Source organism: Scyliorhinus torazame, chromosome 6 (genome assembly GCF_047496885.1).
Source record: "Scyliorhinus torazame isolate Kashiwa2021f chromosome 6, sScyTor2.1, whole genome shotgun sequence".
Classification (NCBI taxonomy): domain Eukaryota; kingdom Metazoa; phylum Chordata; class Chondrichthyes; order Carcharhiniformes; family Scyliorhinidae; genus Scyliorhinus; species Scyliorhinus torazame.
In genome coordinates, this window is record NC_092712.1 from 174,919,660 (window position 1) to 174,935,059 (window position 15,400).

Consider the following 15,400-nt stretch of genomic DNA (forward strand, 5'->3'; position numbering starts at 1 on the left):
TTTAAGAACAACTGTTTTAAAGACACATTTTTGTTTGCAAACCTTTACATTGAGCTTAAAAGCCTTTTTCAAAATGGGGCACTTTGTGGTATTTATTCAAATCCCCGTAAAACCATATGAAATAGGAATAGGAGTAGGCCATTTGGCCCCTCAAGCCTGCTTCGCAATGCAATAGGATTATAGTTGATCTGACATTTGTCAGGCCCACTTTCCTGCACTTTCCCTGTAACCCTTGATTCACTTACTGGGCAAGAATCTATCAAACTCATCCTTAAATATAGGACTCTGCCCCCACAGCTCTATGTGGCAAGGAGTTCCATAGATAAACAATGCTCTGAACGAAGAAATTTCTCCTCATTTCAGTCTCAAATTGGCACCCCATTATCCTGAGTTCATGCCCTCTGGTCCTAGACTCTCCGATGAAGGGAAACATCCTCTAATCATTTACCCTGTCAAGCCCATTAAGAATCCTCGGCACGGTGACACAATGGTTAACACTGCTGTCTCACAGCTCTCGGGACCCAGGTTCAATTCTGGCCTCAGGTGACTGTCTGTGTGGAGTTTGTATGTTCTCCCCGTGTCTGCATGGGTTTCCTCCAGGTGTTCCGGTTTCCTCCCACAATCCAAAGGTTAGGTGGATTGGCCATGCCAAATTGCCCCTTAGGTTGGATTACTGGGTTACGAAGATGCGGTGGAGGCACTGACTTAAGTAGGGTGCTCTTTCCAAGGATCGATGCAGTCTAAATGGGCCGAATGACCTCCTTCTCCACTGTAAATTCTATGAGTCTATATGTTTCAATGAGATCACCTCTCGTTCTTCTAAATCCCAACATGTTTAACCTTTGCTCATAAGATAATCTTTCCATACGGGGAATCATTCTCATGAACCTTCTCTGAACCACCTCCAATGAAATAATGGGCGTGATTTTTCCACCACGTTGTGCCCAACGCTGGACATAGCAGCCATCACAACTGCTAAACCAAACATCAGTTCGAAAAGAAGGAACTCAAGCAACGGGTCTGCAACAAGAACTCGCAAAGACCGATTTAAAATCTCAACTTCTGTCTTTATCTATTTTTAATCTTTGTATTTGTATTTTAGTTAAGAACTTTATCACTGACACAAGGGGGGGGGATTCTCCGATCCCCCGCCTGGCTGGAGAATCGGCAGGGGGGCCGGCGTGAATCCCAATCTGCCTCTCCGACGCCGGCTGACAAATTCTCCGGCGGCTGTTTTCAGGCGGGGACGGGGATCACGCCGCGCCGGTTAGGGGCCATTGGCAGTGGGCCCCCCCCGGCAATTCTCCGGGCCCCGATGGGCTGAGCGGCCGCCTGTTTTCGGCCAGTCCCGACATGGTCCATCACGGCGGGACCTGGCTTGCCGGCTGTCCAGCGGGGTCCTCGGTGGGGTGTGGGGGGATCCGGCCCCGGGGGGGGGCACGATGGCCTGGCCTGTGATCGGGGCCCACCGATCTGCTGGCCGGCCTGTGCCGTGGGACACTCTTTCCCTCCGCGCCGACCTCTGTAAGGCTCCGCCATGGCCGGTGCAGAGAAGAAACCCCCTGCGTATGCACAGGAAACACGGCAGCGCTTCTGCGCATGCGCCAGAACACGCCGATGGTTCTGCGCATGCGCCAACTCACGCCGGCCTGCGGCGGCCCTTCGCCGCCGGTTGGCACGGCACCAACCCCTCCGGCACCAGCCTAGCCCCCGGAAGTGCGGAGGATTCCACAACTTCCGGGTGGCCCGATGCCTGAGTGGTTCCCGCCGCTCTTCAGCTGGCGTTGGGCCGTCCCGCCAATTGCTGGAGAATCCCGGCCAAGAAATCTGTTGCACAAAATACTTTGTGATCATTTAAAACTACTTGGAACATTGCAATTTCATTGCATCCAGTGTAAGAGCCCTTCCTGTTTATTTCCTTTGTTCCCCTTTTCTTTCCTTTTATTATTTTTGGCCCTTGGACCCATATTCGGAATGTACCTGTAAGTAAAGGATTTCAAATTGGAGTAGTCAGGGGTTTTATCTTTGGAGAGGAGAGGTTAGACCCGTCAGTGCTGAGTGAATTTTAGGAAATGGTTTTGGAGGAAGTCGTTTTAATTGACTAACTGGCAACCGGTGGGCTCGCCAGGGACAATGTTCTGCCTGACAACAATCAGTATTTGGTTTCTGTGTGATGCTTCCTGAGAGAGCTTGGCAGAAATGTTGAGACTTTGGAAATGAAAGGGACAGTCTCTCTCTTTTTTGCTGCTGAAGTAAAGAACTGCTTTATTGTTCTTAAACCAGTGAATGCCTGGCGCATCTTTTCTGTAAAGTTGAAATAATCCTGAATGTACAGAGAAAGTAGACAACTTTGCCAGAGAAAACCATCGCCGCCTAGAAGGAAGAAACACCAAAATGAAAGCTTGAACTCCAGAAAGTCATTGACTGAAACCAACCTAGTGCAACAAAGATCCTTTATCCTTTTATTTTTATTAGTATTTTCTTTACCTTGCAATCACTGTCTCCCTTCTGTGTTATTTTCTGTTTGTGTGTAAAGAGTGGGGTAGTTAGAAATAGGAGGGTTGGGAAAGAGGTCTCAAGTAGTCAGTTACATTTTTGTCAGTTTAATTATAATACTGTACATATTAAATGGTTACTTGTGTTTACATTTTACAAATCTGGTGACTGAGTTTATTGGACTCAGACATGGACCCCAGGTATTTTAAAATAACATCTAATTTCACTTGTGTTGTGACTCTGGGTCAAGTGGGACTGGAATTAATCACGCACTAACCTTTGGTGTCATGACACTGGAAACTAGTGTTGGCGGAAGAAATTGCTACATGTGTCAGGATTGGTATAATAAAGATGTCTCAAAGTATTGTAATAGCACAGGTCAAGGGAAAACCAGCAAGCAAGGGTTAAAGTCACCCACATTGGAAATGATTTAATCATCTCACAGAGCATTTGAATATGAAAAGGGAAACACAGGAGGCCCCAGTAAGTCTAAGGGATCCATTGTACAACACATTCGCACCTCTTCTAGACGTTAAATATGTTAAGCACAAACCCATGAGATTGTAAGGAAACATTGTATTCTTTAATCGTTTTCCCATTACGGGGACCAGAAAATATGCTTACTGACCCCTTTGTATTGTTTCGAATGATTTAGTGACGTCAATACCTGCTTGTGACTCCAAAGAACTTAAAATATATATGCATGTAATTCTGACTATGATCAGAGCTGACTTTTGTGAGCTGCATGGTGATCACGGGGTCTGCCTCTCCTGTGTGCACACAGTTTTTCCAGATTAAACAAAGTTTTACCAATCCCACGCGGTCGAGAACAGACTTTGAGGTTTTTCTTCCCTCCAACACTAGTAATGCAAAACTGCAGTTCACAGGTAACAAATCATGACAAATTAGAAATTCACAAAATGGTTTGGCTCATGCTAAAATGCTTATCTGATCATTAAAATACTTAGATTTCATGGGCGGGATTCTCTGTCGGCTGACGACGAAATTGCGACAAGCGCCGATTTCACGCCAAATTGCAATTCTCCGTCACTTCATCAGGGGTATCAATGCTTTCTAGAACGCATGTACAGTAAACGCCGTTGGCATATCACTAGCGGGCCCGACCCGGTATTCTCCAGGGCCTCCACAATTCTCTGCTCAAATGGGCCGAATTCCCAACGGGTAGCTTCACTTGTGCTTTTAAAAATCGTGAAACAGGCGCCGTGGCTGATGAGGGAGAGACAGGAGTTACAGAAAGTGTCCAATATCGCCATAGCTTGCCGACAGTTGTGCCATTGGCCAGGGGGCTTCTGTCAAGGCTGGGGGTAGTAGTGGGGGGTAGCCAGGAGGTGGGCTGTGGGGTCGGGGTGGACGGGCACGGGGTGCGTATGCTGCTGACAGCCCACTTTGAACTTACTGCCACAGTCGTATGGGTGTCCCTCCAGGCCACCTCCCTTGGTGACCTCTGGCCCCAGCCAATCCATCAGCCGTATGGATGCGTTCCAGCGCAACCAGAGCCATCTTGTTGGCTGGGATGGTGTGTGTGGGGAGTGAAGTGTGTATATGCGGTTGCAGCTTGTCGGCCTCCTGCGTGTCAATCGCGAATCCGGCACCGTTTCTCTTTGGAATCGATTGTGTTCCACATGGCACTGGTGCTAGCTCCATAACAGTCACTGAATCAGGCCAGGTGTGGCACCAGTTGAACGCGTAGAACTCCACGAATTCTGCCTGGCGTCGACACTTAGTCTCAGGAACAGAGAATCCTGCCGCAAAAGTTTTTCACATCCCTCTCCCTCATTTTCCAACATTGCTTCTAAATTTATTATATGTTATGAGTTCAGTGTATCCTCACAATACTCCGAGGATGAAGTAAAACTAATTATAACATAGATGCCAGCCATGCGATTTTGGAACTAACAACTGTTTCACCCATGTCAGTAGTTCACAAGAAAAGTCAACTTTATTCACTTGGATTGGAGGTTAACAATATGCACTGATCAGGTTAGCTCAAAGGCACATCCATTCAGATTAGTTGGAGGTAAATCTAAATGTTGTTACAATGACGATACAACAAAGAAAGTAACAAACTTTTTCATAAATTAATTTTCCGGGCATCCTCAACTGTTACCTTACATGTAAGTTCATCGGGCTGGATTCTCCGATCCAGCGGCTAGGTGTTGACGCCATCGTAAAACACGGAGAGTTTTACGACGGCGTGAACAGGCCGCTGTTAGTAGCGATTCTGGCCCGCAAAAGGGGCCAGCACGGGCACGGCGAGAAGCGGGGTGGGAGCGGCCCCAGACCGGCGCCGGATAGACGTGATGTGTCAATGACACTGCACCGCGTCGCTATTGGTGTGCGAGAGGCGCGACGTCCCAAGACCCGCAAGGTGGCGGCCGTCGGCTGTGCCGCCCCGAGGTTCAGGGACCACGATCTGGACGCACTACTGGACGCGGTGGAGGAGAGGAGAGCGATCCTGTGCCCCAGACGTGGACACTACCACCCGCTCAGCACTGTCCGTCGTATGTGGAGGGAGGTGGGCAATGCCGATAGCACCGTGGGGCACACCCCATGTACCGGCGACCAATGCCGGTAGAAGATGCACAACCTCACGAGGGCAGGCAGGGTGAGTACACAGTGACATGCCCCTGGCACCTACCCCGCATACCACCCACACATGTGAAAGGCATCCCCCCTCAGCCCCCAGGGGGACGGTGCAACCCCCTACCTGACCCACATGGGCTGCACCCACTCATGCCAGGCTCTTTGGTTGGGTGCCCCATGCTGCCATGCCATCATGTACCCAACATCTGCGCTGCCTGTGTCGGACCGCCTAACACTGATGTTTGTTCCCCCTCCCCCCCCAGAGAAGACTGCCCACAACCACAGGGAGCGGGAGAAACCCGGAAGGGGTCCACCCATACTGCACCCGCGCACCGTCCATGAGTAGAGGGCATTGGACCTCGTAGGCGGAGCCGAGGACCGGGATATTGCCAGCTGTGAGGTCGGAGGCGAACCAGCAAGTGAGACCCCCCCGCCTGACTCCCTCCCTCACCCCCTCACCCCATGCCCCACTGCACCCCCCTCCCCGCCGGCCACCTGTCAAATGATACGTGCTGTCTTGTGTCCTAAAGGACCAGCCGCCGGTGGTCCCTGCCCATCTGGCGTTGCAGCCCCACGGCCAGTGCCAGGCCCTGTGGCCCCCAGGGATGCAGGCCACGGCGGGGAGGCCAGATGCCATGGAAGCCCATCCACTGGCACGGAGGCGATGGAACTGCTGAAAGGGCAGTACATCAAGACTGTTAATCAGGTGTTCGCCAGGCACTTCATGGCCACGAGACAGCAACTCCCAGGGGAATCCCAGGATGATTTCCTGCGTGCTTTGCGGATACTTGGCAGAAACTGTAATTGCCAGGCAGTGTCGGCAGTCCAACACACAGAACTGCTGATCAGAGACGCCTATGTCACGGGCATTAAGTCCAATTACACCCGCTAGCGATTATTAGAGGGGGGTACACTCAGCCTTACAGAGACTGTACAGCTCGCTAACTCCTTAGAAGTGGCCTCCCGCAATCTGGAGTCTGGAGTCCTACACCTCCGACCGCGCTGCACCCTTGTGGGCGTCATGGGCCCCACCATCATCCGACCCGGGTGCACCGCAAGCCTGCGCCGTACGGCAGCCAGCTAACTCCGGAGGCCCCAAATGCTACTTTTGTGGCCAGAACAAGCAACCCAGACAATGCTGCCCAGCACGGAGCGCGACCTGCAACAGGTGTAGCAAGAAGGGTCACTTTGTCTCCGTTTGTCAGGCCCGATCAGTCGCTGCCGTTTCCAGGCCCAGAATCACTACACCCCCCACGTGCGATCCTGGGGCGCCGCCATCTTTGCCGCCGCCCGCCACGTGCGGCCCGTGGGTGCCGCCATCTTGGATGTCGTCCGCCATGTGTGCCCCGTGGGCGCTGCCATCTTTGGCGCCATCTTGGAACGCACCCCAGGACCCCTACTCTCCTGGCTGTCCGCTGGCCGCCGATACCGATCGGCCCTCCCACCAACTTCCGCAGCTCGCCTCCATCACCCTCGATCAGTCTCGACCTCGCAACCTCGCGACCGCTACAACGACCGTACCCTCCCACCAACTTACGCAGCTCACTTCCATCACCCTTGATCAGTCTCGGCCTCGCAACCTCGCGACCGTTACAGCGACTGTAAGGATCAAAGGGCACGAGACGACCTGTCTCTTTGACTCCGGGAGCACGGAGAGTTTCATCCACCCAGCCAAGGTAAGGTGCTGTTCCCTCCCGGTTCATCCCGTCACCCAGAAAATCTCCTTGGCCGCCGGATCCCATTCCGTACCGATCTGTGGTACTGTGTCGCGACCTTCTCGTTACAGGGCGTAGAGTACAGCAACTTCAGACTCTACGTCCTCCCCCACCTCTGCGCTGCCCTGTTACTGGGTCTCGATTTTCAGTGCCACCTCCAGAGCCTTACTCTGAAGTTCGGTGGACCCCTGCCCTCCCTCACCGTCTGTGGCCTCACGACCCTTAAGATCGATCCACCCTCACTTTTCGCGAACCTCACCCCGGACTGTGAGCCCGTCGCCACGAGGAGCAGACGGTACAGTGCACAGGACAGGACCTTTATCAGGTCGGAGGTCCAACGACTTCTGCGGCAGGGGGTCATTGAGGCCAGTAACAGCCCCTGGAGAGCTCAAGTGGTGGTAGTTAAGACTGGGGAGAAACACCGGATGGTCATCGACTACAGTCAGACGATAACCGGTATACGCAGCTCGACGCGTACACCCTTCCACGCATATCTGACATGGTCAACCAGATTGCGCAGTATCGAGTCTTCTCCACAGTTGCCTTGAAATCCGCATTCCACCAGCTCCCCATCCGCCCGGAGGACCGCCAATACACTGCCTTCAAAGCAGATGGTCGCCTCTACCATTTCCTTAGGGTTCCCTTCAGCGTCACCAATGGGGTCTCGGTCTTCCAGCGAGAGATGGACCGAATTGTTCACCAGTACGGGCTGCGGGCCACGTTCCAGTATCTGGATAACGTCACCATCTGCGACCACGACCAGCAGGACCACAACGCGAATCTCCAGAAATCCCTCCACACCGCTAAACTACTTAACCTTACCTATAATAAGGAGAAATGTGTTTTCCGCACAACCCGCCTAGCCATTCTTGGCTACGTTATGGAAAATGGAGTCCTAGGGCCCGACCCAGACCGCATGCGCCCCCTCCTGGACCTCCCCCTCCCTCACTGTCACAAGGCTCTGAAACGATGCCTGGGATTCTTCTCATATTATGCCCAGTGGGTCCCTAATTATGCGGACAAGGCCCACCCACTCATCAAGTCCACCATTTTCCCCCTGATGGCTGAGGCCCGGCGGGCCTTCAATCACATCAAGGCGGACATCGCCCAAGCCACCATGCACGCAGTCGACGAGTCCCTCCCCTTTCAGGTGAAGAGCAACGCATCGAACGTGGCTCTGGCTGCCGCCCTCAACCAGGCGGGCAGATCCGTGGCTTTCTTCTCTTGCACCTTCCATGCCTCTGAAATCCGGCACTCCTCTGTCGAAAAGGAGGCTCAAGCCATAGTTGAAGCTGTGCGACATTGGAGGCTTTACCTGGCTGGCAGGAGATTCACTCTCCTCACTGACCAACAGTCGGTTGCCTTCATGTTTAGTAACACACAGCGGGGCAAGATTAAGAACGACAAGATCTTGAGGTGGAGGATCAAACTCTCCACCTCTAACTACGAGATCTTGTATTGCTCTGGGAAGCTCAATGAGCCCCCAGGTGCCCTATCCCGTGGCACATGTGCCAGTGCCCAAGTAGACCGGCTTCGGGCTCTCCACAATGACCTCTGTCACCCGGGGGTCACCCGCTTCTTCCACTTTATCAAGGCCTGCAACCTGCCCTACTCCATCGAGGAGGTCAGGACTGTGACCAGGGACTGCCAGGTCTGCGCCGAGTGCAAACCGCACTTCTACCGGCCAGACAGAGCAAACCTGGTAAAGGCCTCTCACCCCTTTGAGCGCCTCAGCATCGACTTCAATGGGCCCCTCCCCTCCACTGACCGTAACGTGTACTTTCTCAAAATCATTGATGAGTACTCCCGTTTCCCTTTTGCCATTCCATGCCATGACACGACTTCTGCCACGGTCATCAAGGCCCTACACAGTATCTTCACCTTGTTCGGTTTCCCCACCCACATCCATAGCGATCGGGGTTCCTCCTTCATGAGCGACGAGTTGCGTCGGTTCCTGCTCAGCAAGGGCATCGCCTCAAGCAGGACGACCAGCTACAACCCCCGGGGAACGGGCAATTGGAGAGGGAGAACGCAACGGTCTGGAAGGCCGTCCTGCTGGCCCTTCGGTCTAAGAGTCTCCTGGTCTCTCGCTGGCAGGAGATCCTCCCCGATGCGCTCCACTCCATCCGGTCGCTCCTGTGCACTGCTACCAATGAGACCCCTCACGAACGTGTGTTTGCCTTCCCTAGGGATTCCACCTCCGTGGTCTCGCTCCCAACCTGGCTGACAGTTCCTGAGCCCGTCCTCCTCCGGAACCATGCGAGGAGACATAAATCAGACCCTCTCGTCGAAAAAGTCCTTCTCCTCCATGCGAACCCACAGTACGCCTACGTGGCACACCATGACGGGCGGCAGGAAACAGTCTCCCTCCGGGACCTGGCACCCGCTGTTTCCCCATCCACCATCACCACCACCCCTGACCTGGTACCGTCCCCTCCCCCTCCGGTTACTATCCCCTGCGCCGTTCACCCCCCACCAGCGACTATCACCACAACCCCCTCCCCGGCAGCGTCCGTCCCCCCACCGGATCCACGACTGGGTGAAGAAGGAGAGGACAACACGCTACCCGAGTCGCAGGTACCCACATCGGCACCCACGCCACAACCGGGACTGAGGCGATTGCGACGGAGGGTCAAAGCCCCCTACAGACTCGACCTGTGACATTGCTTCACCCCCACTGGACTCTTTTTTAAACATGGGGTGAATGTGGTAAACACCACTGATCATACACTGCGTGTATTACGGTACTGCCATTGTAAACCCGTCATTACAGTAAGTCCCGGCCTGCTGGCTCCACCCAGCAGGCTCTGTATAAAAGTGTCTGCTCTCTTGCGCTGCCCCCATTCTGGTTCCAGCTGCAGGAGGCTTAACATCTAGCACAATAAAGCCTCAATTGTTCACCATTCGTCCCATAGTCATTGATGGCACATCACTCTCCCTAACAGATCCACTTTTTACTTAACTTAAACTCGTTCTAATCTTTTAAAATGTAATTCTAAGACTAACATTATTACTAATCTCTCTCTTTTATCTTTTCTTGCAGGCTTGAACATCGTCCGAGGCCCGTGGAGACCTTTTGACCCAACCCGACCTGACCCCACGACCTGGAAGTGGATCGGGCCCAAACCGGACGTGAAGCCCCGACCTCAATTTGGAGCCGACCCAGACATCGGAGCTCCCAACCCGGCCTAACAACCGACGCCAGCCCCCAGACTGCCCAGCCCAGCCGAGCTCCTGACCCGACCCCCGACGGCAAGACCTGGCCCAACTCGACCCCGAGAGACCCGCCCATCGACCCGACCTGGAGAGGCTCGCCCAGCAATCCGATCTACCTGGAGATGGAAGAAAAAAAAATCCGTGGAGGCCCGACCGGGCCTACTTCAAGATCCGACCCCAGGAGCGCCCATGGAGGGAACAGACCACGGGACTCAGCCCAACCTGCCTCAGGAAGCCCCTGCCCACGACCCAGGACTCCCAAAATGGAGGAGACCCCGCGGGGGATCCGAACGCGCTGCAAGGTATTCCCGTGCCCGCAGAACGCCGGGACCCATCCAGATCGCAAACATGCCCCTCTAGCAACCCCTCTACCTCAACCAGCGCCCGAGACCCTGCCAGACCCGACCCCAGAAATGTAACCAGTGCCGTGGTCCCACCAGACGCAACCACCTACCTTCCACAAGGTCAGACTTCTCCCATCAGATCCCAGGACCATCCAGCCGTAGCCGCCGTCCGAGGAAGCGAGGGAAATGCGGCAGTCTGCAGGTTAGACTGAAGCAACGCGGTTTCAAGAACCCTCTCCCCAGCATACTCCTGGCAAACGTCCAAGTGATCGAAAACTAGCTGGATGAACTTAACGCCAGACTTACCTCTCAGAGGGAAGTAAGAGACTGCTGTGTGCTCTGTTTCACAGAGACATGGCTCACCCCCGCCTCATTGGACTGTGCCATACAACCTGAAGGCTTCTCAATTCACCGGGTTGACCGCACCGCGTCATCAGGCAAAGCAAAGAGTGGAGGGGTTTGCCTCCTCATCAACTCTTCCTGGTGCTTGGATGTGGCGACTCTGGTGACCTACTGCTCCCCGGATCTGAAATACCTGACCGTGAAGTACCGCCTATACTATCTTCCACGTGAGTTCACTTCAGCCATTATCACAGTGGTCTACATCCCATCCTAGGCAGAAGTGAGGAAGGCCCTGGACGAACTGTACACAGTTATAAACAACTACGAAACTGAACACCCGGAGGTCTTGTTCATTGTGGCCGGAGACATCAACAAGGCCAACCTCAAGAGTGTACTGCCAAAATTCCACCAGCACATCTCCTGTCCCACCAGGGGCGACAACACTCTTGACCACTGCTACTCAAAAATCAAGGGCGCCTACCGTTCCATCCCCCGACCGCACTTTGGGAAATCAGACCATAAGACGGTGCTCCTTCTCCCGGCATACAAGCCGAAACTCAAACGGGAGAATCCAGCTAAGAAGGTCGTGCGGTTCTGGTCCGAGGAAACAGAACAGCTCTTACGTGACTGCTTCGAGACAGTGGACTGGTCCATATTTAAGAACTCAGCGACCAACTTAAATGAGTATGCCACCACTGTCACAGACTTACTCAGCAAATGTGTGGACGACTGCGTGCCAAAGAAAGCAGTACGTGCGTTCCCCAAACGGAAACCATGGCTCAATCGCGAGATTGACTCCCTACTAAAGGACAGATCTGAGGCGTTCAAGGCAGACGACCCTGACCTGTACAAGAAATCCAGGTACGACCTCCGCAAGGCCATCCGAGATGCCAAGAGAGAATATCAAACCAAGCTAGAGTAACAGACAGACTCTCTGCGGTTGTGGCAAGGACTAAACAACATAACTAGTTACAAAGCGAAGCCGAGCAGTATCTCCGGCAGCAGCGCACCCCTCCCCGATGAACTCAATGCATTCTATGATCGGTTCGAGCAGGTAACCAACAATCCGCTGTCGAGTGCCCCAGCAGCTCATAACTCACCCATACCCACCATCACAGCTTCCGAAGTCAGATCGGCCTTCCTGAAAGTGAACCCTCGGAAGGCGACGGGCTCGGACGGGATCCCCGGTCGTGCACTCAGAGCCTGCATGGCCCAGCTGGCAGAGGTGTTCGCGGACATCTTTAACTGTCCCTTACTCCACTCCGAGGTCCCCACCTGCTTCAAGAAGACCATTATCATACACCCCGGTGCCAAAGAAGAACCAGGCAACGTGCCTCAATGACTACCGTCCGGTGGCCCTGACTTCAGTCGTAATGAAGTGCTTCGAGAGGTTGATCATGAAGCGCATCACCTCCATACTCCCAGAACGCCTTGATCCACTGCAATTCGCATACCGTCGCAACCGGTCCACAGCAGACGCCATTTCCCTGGACCTACTCTCATCCCTAGAGCTTCTCGACAACAAGGAATCCTACATCAGACTCCTATTTATTGACTACAGCTCCGCCTTCAACACCATAATCCCAGCCAAGCTCATATCAAAGCTCCAAAACCTAGTACTTGGCTCCCCACTCTGCAACTGGATCCTCGATTTTCTGACCAACAGACCACAATCAGTAAGAATGAACAACAACACCTCCTCCACAGAAGTCCTCAATACCGAGGCCCCGCAAGGCTGCGTACTTAGCCCCCTACTCTACTCCCTGAACACACACGACTGCAACGAAAAATTTGGTTCCAATTCCATCTATAAGTTTGCTGACGATATGACCATAATGGGCCGGATCTCGAATAACGACGAGTCAGAATACAGGAGGGAGATAGAGAACCTAGTGGAGTGGTGCAGCGACAACAATCTCTCCCTCAATGCCAGCAAAACTAAAGAGCTGGTCATTGACTTCAGGAAGCAAAGTACTGTACACTCCCCTGTCAGCATCAACGGGGCCGAGGTGGAGATGTTTAGCAGTTTCAAATTCCTAGGGGTTCACATCTCCAAAAATCTGTCCTGGTCCACCCACGTCGACGCTAACACCAAGAAAGCACAACAGCACCTATACTTCCTCAGGAAACTAAGGAAATTTGGCATGTCCACATTAACCCTTACCAACTTTTACAGATGCACCACAGAAAGCATCCTATCTGGCTGCATCACAGCCTGGTATGGCAACTGCTCCCCCCAGGACCGCAAGAAACTTCAGAGAGTCGTGAATACCGCCCAGTCCATCACACAAACCTGCCTCCCATCCATTGACTCCATCTACACCTCCCGCTGCCTGGGGAAAGCGGGCAGCAGAATCAAAGACCCCTCCCAACCGGCTTACTCACTCTTCCAACTTCTTCCATCGGGCAGGAGATACAGAAGTCTGAGAACACGCACGAACAGACTCAAAAACTGTTTCTTTCCCGCTGTTACCAGAAGCCTAAATGACCCTCTTATGGACTGACCTCATTAACACTGCATCCTGTATGCTTCATTTGATGCCGGTGCTTATGTAGTTACATTGTGTACCTTGTGTTGCCTATTATGTATTTTCTTTTCTTCCCTTTTCTTCCCATGTATTTAATGATCTGTTGAGCTGCTCGCAGAAAAATACTTTTCACTGTACCTCGGTACACGTGACAATAAACAAATCCAATCCAATCCAATCCCTGGTGCATCTGATGAGCAGCAGGCAGAACAGGATGGCACCACGCCATCCAGAAGACCCGAGGATCAGCCTGGCCCATTCAGGCCAGGCCACCCCAGGAAACGATCGCCAACGGGGAGCCAAGTCTCAGGGCAGGAGTCTCAGCAGTCCGCCTCCACTCCTGCTGTACCGTCTGGGGAGGCACAGAGACGTAGCGGTAGGGCCCGTAAGGCCAGGAAGTTAGACACCTAGTAAGTTGGCACGGGTACAGGGCACAGTCTAGTTATCGGGGCTAGGGGCGTGTATAAAACCTTCCTAATTAAACTCACCATTACACCAATGCAAGCTGCCTCTGTGCTATGTCCGATGTCTGCGGAGTCGGGTAGGGAACTGAGTGCCACTGTGGTCGAGGGGTTAGGGAACTTGAACCCCGGTGGGTGTATTGTGCACCCCCCCCGCCCCCCGGATGTCCACGCCACGCCCCAAGTGGTTCGACAGAGCCATGTGATGGTTGTCCAGCCGGCATACAGGGACCACCCTGGTGGAGGGCGTAAATTTGGCCATGGGTCAGACATTGTCTGACGATTTTGATTGCACAGCTCATCGCAGAGCGGGTTGTCATTACCCTTCATGGCATCGACCACACCCGCTTCCACAAGCAATAGTGTGAGCCAGTGTAATAATGGATGCGTAATGGAGGGGTGTGGTGCATGAGGTCATGTGGGAGGTAAGGGTGGTGTGGGTGGTGCGCATCATGGGTGTAGTAGGAGGTGGGAGTGTGGGGTGGTGAGGTGGTGCCGTACAGTGGGGTCAATGCCCGTGCTCAGCGGGTTGGTGAAACGTGCGGCGATCAACGCCTCCTGTGCTCGCTGGCCAAGCCGGTGGCGTCGTGCAACCTCCCTTCCATATCCAGCCCCCATGTCCCATCGATCCCCCTCCCTGCTCCCCATCCTCCTCATCTGGAGAGCCGTGCCTTTCCCCGGGCTCCCCCTCTGCCTCCTCCTCCTCCTCCAGCACATCTCCCTCTGCTGGGCTATGTTGTGCAGGACGCAGCAGACCACAACGATGCGGCCGACCCTATCTGGCGGGTACTGGAGGGCCCCTCCAGAGCGGTCCAGGCACTGAAGCGCATCTTCAGCAGCCCAAAGCACCTCTCGACCACACCCCTGGTTGCTGCATGGGCCTCATTGTAGCGGTTCTCCCCGTGTCTGCGTGGGTTTCCTCCGGGTGCTCTGGTGTCCTCCCATAGTCCAAAGACGTGCAGGTTAGGTGGATTGGCCATGATAAATTGCCCTTTGTGACCAAAAATGTTAGGAGGGGTTATTGGATTACGGGGATAGGGTGGAAGTGAGGGCTCAAGTGGGTCGGTGCAGACTCGATGACCCGACTGGCCTCATTCTGCACTGTATGTTCAATGCTCTATGCCTCCATATAGGCGTCATTAGTCATCAGCCATGACCGCAATGGGCACCCCTTGTCGCCCAGCAACCAGACCCTCAGCCGGAGGGTGCTTTCCTCGAACATGGCGGGGATGAACGATTGTGCCAGGATAAACGCATCATGTACACTGCCCCGGCACCGGGTGCAGACATGCAGGATCTTCATCTGGTGGTCGCAGACCACCTGAATGTTCATGGTGTCGGTCTCATTCCTGTTCATGAACACGTCCCTGTTCTCCGCTGGTGAGATAGTCCCGCCGGATAGCGGAGAATCCGGGCCCTCCAATTTTAAATGGGAGATCTCTTTTTAAACCATGTCCTCTAACTCAGGTCTCTCCCATAAGGGGAAACAGCCTCTCGGCACCTAGCCAATCAAGCCTCTTCAGGACCTTATGGCCGGGATTCTCCGAGCCCGCGCTGGGTCGGAGAATCGCCGGGGCAGCGCGAGAATCCCGCCATGCCGCACCGACGCCGGGACACGATTCTCCGCGGACCGGAGAATCGCCCGCCAGCCGTGTGGCGCAGTCCACGCGGCGCTGGTCGGGGATCGCTGAAAA